Here is a 9,411-nt window from a genome sequence, read left to right on the forward strand (position 1 = left end):
GGGGAGTGTTAGAAATTAAACCAAATTTGTTGGTACTTGTTTCTTTTTTGAGTCTGTTCGTATTTTCATATTTTGATTTTTCGTGTTTTTAGGTGAAATATTGTTTTTTCATATATATGGTGAGATATTAAGAGATATGCTTAGATATTAAGAGATAAGATGAGATATTGTGAGATATTCTTTCTAGTTATATTTTAGGAAAGATAAGGGTCACGTAACTTTTCTTTAAATATGGGAGTCTTGTATTTTTTTAAGAGAGTGAAATCTGAGTGAAATATATTGAGTCAGAAAATTCTATCTATTCTCTTCTTTTCTTTGCGAGAGTTGTGATTGTTTCACCTTCAAAAAATTTCTTCCATCAAATCAAGTTGTTGCCGCGTCTCTGACGCTCAACAAGAATGTGGGGTATAATGCTCAAAGGGTGTTACTAAGCTGAAGCACGATGGCAGCATTTAAAAGTATTGTGTACGAGTTCTCGGCACTGATGCTAGTCAAGTTAATCTACTTCTTGTAAGGCTTGAAGTAGGGGGTGGGAAACGAGTAGCAGAGGCAGCAAGTGAGAGACTTGCCTTCGGTGCAATTAACAGTTGAACGCTTAACTGACTATTCCGCCACGAAGGAACGCAAGAAATCAAGTGTCTCCAACTTGAGAGGGGGAAATTCATTCAATCCTGGCAAACCCAAGATTTGGGGAGCCACGGGTAGCAGCGGTGGATCAAGTCAGGTATTCACACCTCGGAATCAATACTAGGGGAACAGCAAGAGCCCGGTGAATAGAGGCAGGCAACCACTAGCTTGCTTCTTGTGCAATGGACAGTGTAGAGGTGCGTTATGCCTAAAACGTGCAATGAACGCGGTGTAGAAGAGATCGCCATGTCGTCATGCCAATTTGGACAATGAGAGCGAGCATGGGAAAATAGCCCAACGATGGGGGCCTTACACTTTCTTCATGTTGTTGAGCGCCAAGCCCTCACTAAGGTCAAGGCGAAAGGGACTATTGATAACAAGCAAATGTTTGCAGAATTGCAAGTTAACGGCAAAACTACATGGGTCATCGTTAGGTGCAACCCATCACTTTCTGGATGTGCTTGAAGCCAAGCGACTTGGACTTGTGTTGGAGTATGATGCAGGTTAGATCAAGGCCGTGAACTTTAAGGCATTTTCGATTTATATTGTGGCCAAGGGAATACCAGTGAAGATTCAAGTGTGGAGAGGGATGCTCGCTTTCACAGCCGTACCACCCGGTCACTTCTCGATCATCGTTGGAGTTGAGTTCTTGATACAAATGCGTACGCTACCAATGCCACTCATTAACTTGTTGGGGGCAAACAATACAACCAAGAGGGGAGGGTGTATAGGTTATTTGCAAACTTACGTAATTTTTCTTGCGGAAAATAACAAGATGTAGTTTGACAGTAGTGGAAACTGAATTGAAAGTATCAAGCAAACTGGTACCAACTATTAGACAGTTCTAGATGACAATGAGCAAATAGAAAATAGCACACAACAATTTATAGTGGTCCGGCTTTATTACCAAGCCCACGTCCACTCTACCATATAATAGCTTCAATGTGGGTTGGAATCCACTAGTAATTTTTAAGAAAAGTTACAATCAGTGATAGATCACATTATTAGACTCGAGTATTGCTATCACTCTTGAAGACTTCCTCTTGTTACTGATTACAAAAAGTAAGAACACTACAAAGAAATTTCAGTCAGACAATAGCATAGTGGAACAACAAAGAGATATTAATAACATAACAAGCTTTCTCTATTTTCCGTCCAACCCCTTCCAGCTACTTTGATCCTCTTTATATGGACACCTTCAATCCACCCGTTGGAGATGCTTATGAGGAATTAAGAGCCATTAGAAGTTGATTGGTGCTGTCGCCAACATCTAGATTGCCATACAACCTTCCTTCAGATGATAGCATGGTTTCTCAAAATGGAGTGTACTGCACTATTACATGACTGTACCCCGGACTATTTTATCAAAGGGCTGCTTTGCTAGCAGAACAGTATTTGGGTTACTGTTAGAATAACATTATATTGTGAGCCATAAATTCTTGAAAGAGTGAACTCCATAACAATTTCTAATTATTTTTTATCTATTTTTTTTGGCTCAAAATAGGCTGTTATTCTCATAGTAGATTAATGACAATCACATAAGCATTTCTATTAACCAAACTTGTCAAAGTTACTCTGACTCATTTCCGGTTCTCTTGCTACGGACTCTTAACTTGTCAACGGCTATATCCTACCCATTATACGGTCATCCACAAATTGACTCATTAACTAGCACCTTTCAAGACTTGATATCAGCATTATCTAATACTTCTTATCACTTGATAGTATCTTGTGCTCCATATGACTGGTATGTTGGTGCTGTCCACGATGAAATGGCATGGAACAATTTGCGATCTATCTTACAATGATCCTCCTGTGTATGTCAGCTTCCAAAACTATACATTGATGATAGATTGACCATGGTCCTTTCAAGTCCTCAAGTCCTCATGAGCACTTTGTCATATCTAACTTGTTCTCCTCCTATCAAGATCCTAATTCTTGCAATTAGTCTTGACTGATCTCATAGAGACTATTGATATTATCATAGTCTTTCTAAAATCTTCACCACGTCATTACGACGAATATCTGTACTTATCACAATGATATTAAACTAAGGATAATTTTGGAATTATCAACATTTCATAGAGATGTTTTCCCAGCACTTCTTGCTGTTCATGGTGGATCGGCCATGCACTACGCCAAAGTAAGGGCGTATGCCTTGATGAAAGTGGCCCGAGCAAAAGTCGCAACCCTAAGATGCTGTCTGTACTTAAGCTCAAGTGTGACTTCAGCTCAAGCGTGATTGAAGCGCCATGAACCCACGTACCATGCATTCCTAACAGTAAAATCCGGTTATGGGGTGGGATAGAGATTATCCGAACCAGGCTAAATAACAGTAAAAGAAAAAAAAGGACAACCCTGTTCACGGACGAACTACTTCTCAGGCAAGCCCTCTTGGTTGGCTGACCACCCCCTTTCCTAGTGGTTGCAGTACCAAGTTGGTGCTTGGTCTCCCTAGACGACCACCACTATGGTGGAGATTGTTCTCCGTCTCCATCATCTATGCACACTAGGCAGCCACCACCGTGGTGGTCGCTATAAAGAGGCAACAACTGCGGCGGCGGCTGTCTTCAATCGCAGTCACAACTGCCACAATCCCTAAATCTAGCATTTCTTTCGCTTTCAGCAATTTGTTGATTTTTTAATATTTTTAATCTAGCCTAGGTGGCTAATAATTCGATTGGATATGATATGGCCATACCAGTTGTTATAACCAGTATGATAAGACAGAAGCAATCCAGGGGATTTCTTATCTCATCCTATCTTTCTTGTCTTGAAGACCAAATGCAATCTTAGTGGTTTAAGAATAGACTTGCTCAACATATAGTTTAGGTTTATGAAATAGAATCACTCCTTGATATAGCAAATTGTTTCAAAAGAATTATCTCCTGGAGTATTTCATTACGTTCATCATGCAAAGAATTTCACACGATCATTATTATATGCATGGCACAAGAGCTTGGGGTTAGTTAATTACATAAACCGAATTTTCACGTGTGTCTCCCATTGATTATGATTGGATAAACCTTTCTTTGCATCGTGACTGTTCCTTATAAAGATTCATTTATCATATGCAGATGTTCTGTCCTAATAGTTTAATCTGGTTGGAATAAGGTTTTAAAAAACCTCAATCAATCCCTCTTTTCTCATGTTGACATTGTAGTAATAAATCTATATCTCCTAAATTCATGTTTGGTTTCAATTATCAGTTTTGGATTTTACTTCTCTCAGTGATAGCATGTGGTCAGAAAACAAAAGAGAGATCTTCCTCAGTATGTTCGCAGCTATAATAATCAGTAAGTATAGTGGTGTTCCTTTAACTCCAAGCCAGGAGATGCAAGTTTTTATATGAGCAGCACGCCTAACCATACATCACGTTGTCGCACCATACTCTAATCAACTACTCCATTTTAATATAAGGAAATCAAATAAGTAATTAAATAAGCCCAAGAGGCAAAAACTATTAGTCAGTGGCTCCAATTTTCTTTCACAGAAGGGCCAGGGTTGCGATCAAGCCAGATTCACCCTTCCATGGTCTCGATCTTCCCTCTCCCCTGTTGCTGTTTCACAGTTGCTGCTTCACAAAGAAATGGTTTAGGAGGGCGTTGCTTTCTAATCCTCCAGAAAAAGAAACTTTTTTTCACGAAAGCAGAAGAGAAAAAACTGGAAATGTATTTCCGAGGCCTTCGGTCAACGTCGCTTTGCTTCTAACTTCTGCTTCATCATTTTCTATTGATCAATTTCTTGTCCAGCATGCGCTGTCCAAGGCCACTTCGGTCAAGAACACGTCCACATAAGGTAGAGGCATTTTAGAAATTTTGATACTTTCATACTTTTTGTAAGTTCTAGATGGTGTCATCTCAATCACTTGTGATATCTACTTGTGCTAGATAAATAATGGATGTAAAACTCTTCAGGGGTGTTCAACTACTCAAACTCTCCTATCGTTATTTTCGTTCTTGGGGAAAATTACCCCAAATCAAAACGATCAAAAGCTCGATAATGCTGACCCTAATTTGCTTGCCTAACTCCAAAAATTAGAGCACTATAGCCCCTGACTCCAAAATTTGCTCGACGACGCTTAATGACGACCAACGATAGCTGTTCGACGCTCGGGTGGAATTAGGGGATTTCTACAAGCAACTTCGTCGAGACCCGATTTGACGCGAAGACCCAATTCACCCATACCTAGTCAAGACCTGATTCGAACTCTAGATTCCGTAGTAAACACGGTCTATTGTGGTCCCGATTTGCTTGTGTCGTTAGCACTTAGAAAACATGACAAATGTTCGGGCTAACAATACAACCTAGAGGGGGTGAACAGGTTGAATGAGAAACTATAAAGAAATTTTGCAGAATACAACAATTTAAACTTCATTAGCAAAAAAAACAGTTTAACGTAATCAGGAGTGCTACTAATGAACAGATAAATGTAATCGGGTGTGCTGATAATAAGGAGATAGCAGATGGCACACTGAGATTTATACTGGCTCGGCTTTATCCCCAAGCTTACGTTAACTTACAAGACTAACAACCATAACAAGGATAGATTCCAATAATAATTAGCAGTGCAAGTTACAACAGGTAAGTGTTGTTCCTTTCATGTGATAGATCACACTATCAGGATACAACCACTACTATTATACTTGTATACTTGACTACTTGCTATTACAACTCAATTGCACCTAAGAGAGATATTATGAGCAACGCATTTGCTATCAACAAATACATAACAAATAAGAAGACTCAAGAGCTATAAACTCAGTTTGTTTGCTTTTACCTAGCCCCACTGCTTCTCTTGGATTGAGTAAATATAGTCTTCTAACTCATCTCCATGAAGTAGCCATTGGTTATAATGTTTTCAGCATCAAGACGGCTCCCTGTCACTTTCTAGCGTTAGAATAGCTCTCTTTGATAGTGGCAGTTTCCAAAACCAATTAGACTGCTTTTGTTTTTTTTTTTTTTTTTTTTTTTTTTTTTTTTTTGGTAAAGGTAAGAGTTTGTATTACTTTTCTGAATCACCAAATACAAGGAAATGACAAGAGAAAACCCCGAATCCCGAATCTACATGAAGTCCGAAAGAGGGGGGGCACTCAACAAGGCAAAAACGAAAAACTAACAACCAACAATGCTAGGTACAAGATAGAGAAACTACACAACCAAATTATGAAAAAATGGAAGGTGAGAGTTCCCAGTTCCTTTGGAGTCGCCTATTTGTAGGTGTGTCAGCAATTTTCCCTAAGGATAGAGCTTTATCCTTCACCAGCTTGAGCAAGTGTTTGCGGATTCCCGGAATAAAGATACTCTTGTTTCTGAAAAGAGAGTTGTTCCGCTCAATCCATATGATGTGACAAAGAGCACCGAAGGAGAATCTAGCGATTCGGTGCCGGAAGGAAGTGCCTCCACAAACTTTGAAGGCCCACGAAAGAAGCTCCAGCCACGGACGATTGCGCCATGGCAGATTGCATTTGGTTGCCCAAAATGAGGCCAGCCTGCTGGTAACAGAACATTCGAAGAAGAGATGGTTGATGGAATCTGGGATAGTACGACAGAAAGCACATAAACCTGATTCAATCCGACGATTCTGCATAAGAAAGACCTGGGTAGGTAGCCGTTTTAATGACACAATCCATAATAAAAAGGAGTGGCGGGGGGGTCAAGTGAGAGTCCCATATAAAGGAGTGCCAAGGTGCTGGATTGCCTTTCTTCCTTATGTGGTTCCAGGCCTGGGCCACCGAGAAAGATTCAGTCGGGTTTGGACTCCAGGTAAAGCTGTCCGGAGTGTCATCATCTAATCTTGGAAGATGATCCATCCATTCCAGGATAGAGTGGAGGGTTGCTGATGGTTGCCATGTAGAGTGGAAAAAATCCCGAACCGAAAAGTCCCGCGGGATCCGAGATTGGTATATTTCCGTATTGTTGAAAAGTAGGTAGAGGGGGCCTCTTGTGTGCCAGCAATCATACCAAAAGGATATCGACCGGCCATTGCCAATTTTCCACCTGAAAAGGGTCTGGGCTGAGACTCGCAAGTCGAGAATCTTCTTCCAAGTCCATGAGCAAAAGGTGGGCTTGGGTACAACCCAAAAGTTCTTCTTTAAAAAGTTAGAATGTATCCATTTACACCACATGGATTCCTTATCGGTGAAAAGGATCCATATGTGCTTTAGAGTCATGGCTCTATTATATTCAGTAAGCCTTCGTATCCCGAGGCCGCCTTCATCTTTTGGGAGACAGACAACATTCCAAGATACCTTTGCACCTCCCGTTCCTAAGCCAGGACCTTTCCAAAGGAAGCGTCGAAGGATAGCCTCAATGCTATTCAAGACCGATTTGGGGAGGGAGAAAATTGTGGCCCAGTAAACTTGGATGGAGAGTAAAACCGATTGTATGAGCTGTACGCGACCAGCAAACGATAGGAATCTTTGGGTCCAAGAACAGGCTCGTGCCGTTATGGATTCAATGAGGAATTTGCAATCCTCTTTACGCAGCCTAGAAGAGATAATAGGCACACCCAAGTATCGAAAGGGCAGAGACCCTTGTTGAAAACCGATGCATTGAAGAAGAGCACTACGGAGATCGGGATTACCGCCCGAGAGGTACATATTTTGTTAGTGGCTGTCTTCTGCCAGAATTGCCGTAACTGCTCTGATTCATCTCCAGGACATCTAATCGAACTCCAAGCCTTTGTAATGGCTAGTTTCATCTTGATCAGCGTTCCAATAAGATGAGTAGAAGACCAACACCTTCCAAACTTGATATTAGCACAATCTCTTACCCATAATCAGGACTGCTGATTATTATCAGTTTGTTGATGCTATCCACTGAAGAACTTGTGTGGAATGACTTCCAATCAATCTTCCAATAATCCTCTTGGCTTTATCAGCTTCCAAAGACTTCTAAGGACATCGACATGCCTGCTAATTCCTCATCTTCACTTATTTCTTTTTTAGTTACTAGCAAAAGGTAAGTTCTTTATTTCTTTTTTATTGTTATTCCTCTAAGATGATTGTACATGAGTGAATGTTTAACATATGAAATCATCTTTTGCAGGGCCTTATACAAGTTGCGGTTGAGTTGTTGCTTGCAGCTGAGCATAGGATATGTGCCAAACACATCTATGCCAATTGGGGGCAAGAAGTATAAAGGGATATAGATGCAAAGACTGTTTTGGAAGTGTGCTAAGAGCAGTACTATGGTGGACTATAATGAACACTCTCAGGCATTGAGGAAAATCAGTCATGCTGCATATCATGACTTGGTTTAAATAGAGCCAAAGCATTGGTGCAGGGCTTTCTTCACTACTAATGTCAAATGTGACATAATTAACAACAACTTATGTAAGGCATTTAAGGGAAGAATAATGGATGTCGGGTGTAAGTCCATTTATAGTATGTTGGAGGAAATGAGAATAATGAAAATGATAAGGATACATACATAGAGGGATACATGTGCTAGGTAGAGAAGGGACTGTGATCCAAAAATTGTAAGAAAGTTGGAAAAAAAATAGATTTTGTGCAACTTTCTGCCAGGTGATTTGGAATGATGATACTAGATATGAGGAGATGGATAAGAGTGAAAATGTGGTGGATGTGTTCAAGAGAGACTGTACTTGTAGGAAGTGGCAGCTTACTAACATCCCTTTTCCCCATGCCAATTCTACTATAAATCATAGGCAAGAGGATGCATATGACTATGTGGATGGGTGTTATAAGAATACTAAGTTCTTAGCTGCATGTCAGAACAAGATGCAGCCAGTTTGCGGAGAGAAATTTTGGAAAAAGACCAATAGGGAGGCACTTGAACCACTTCTAGTAAGGGTGAAGTCTAGTAGATGCAAACAAAAAAGAACAAGAGAGGAATGTGAGGTCGCACGTGGTATTAGGATGTTCTGAATAGGTATGAAGATGATATGTTGAAGTTGCAAATAGACGGGACACAATAGTTTGATATGCCCCACTAAAAAAGCTCGATTTACAGCTTCACAAACACCATTGTCTAGGCATAGGCAAAAACTTCCGGTAAGTATTTCCATTTTGTTAGATTTTTTTCCTAGCAAAAGTTGTGAACTAATGAAATTTAATAATATTAGTTTACAAGTTCAAGTGCTAGAAAGAACAAGAGACAGAGATTTGATACACAAGCATAGGTTGAATCAATATTGCAAGGAGCTCAAATTGAAGTTCCACTTAAAGTAGTAGGGCCATCAAGGAAGAAGAAAAATATTGAGAGGAAGCAACTCTAACCTACGAGAAGTGACGGGATTAGGAATATTTTCAAACCCCAGCTAGAGGGAACATTGACATCCCAAATATAGAATGATAACCATTTGTGGGGGAGTGATGTGGTTATTGTTTTTCTTTTTGATGATGAGTTCAGTGAAGTGGTGTTGAGGTTCTTTTTTTGGTTGTCACTGATTGTTTAGTGAAATAATGTTGCGGATGTGTTTTTGTGACATCCCGAAATTTCGCCCAATTGGGATTTATGAAATAGCTGATTTTTTTAATGTGCTTGTAGGCAGTCTCGCCCGGAACTGATCATTCCTGGGATACTAACCGTTAGGGAAAGGCTAATGGGGGATTTAAATTCGTACGACTAGAGGAATTCGATCGCGAACTGACTTTCGACCATAAAATCGTCGAGGTGACATTTTGAGCCAGTGTAGGCCGATCTTAGGATAGTGATGGGCCGATTCGTTATTATCATACACGTGGATCACGGGTGATTCCGTTTGACCCCGAAATGAATTGACGAACGATCCAGAACCTATTCCAAACGATCGTACTC

At 40.3% G+C, this 9,411-nt stretch overlaps 1 pseudogene; it reads left to right on the forward strand.

Annotated features, from left to right (window-relative positions):
• The first annotated feature begins 8,189 nt into the window (after window positions 1-8,189).
• Window positions 8,190-8,869, forward strand: LOC130139440 (uncharacterized; annotated as a pseudogene).
• Window positions 8,870-9,411: the final 542 nt, after the last annotated feature.

Source organism: Syzygium oleosum, unplaced genomic scaffold, assembly GCF_021117445.2.
Source record: "Syzygium oleosum isolate NSW1041296 unplaced genomic scaffold, Sole_v2.1 Sole_v2.12, whole genome shotgun sequence".
Lineage (NCBI taxonomy): Eukaryota > Viridiplantae > Streptophyta > Magnoliopsida > Myrtales > Myrtaceae > Syzygium > Syzygium oleosum.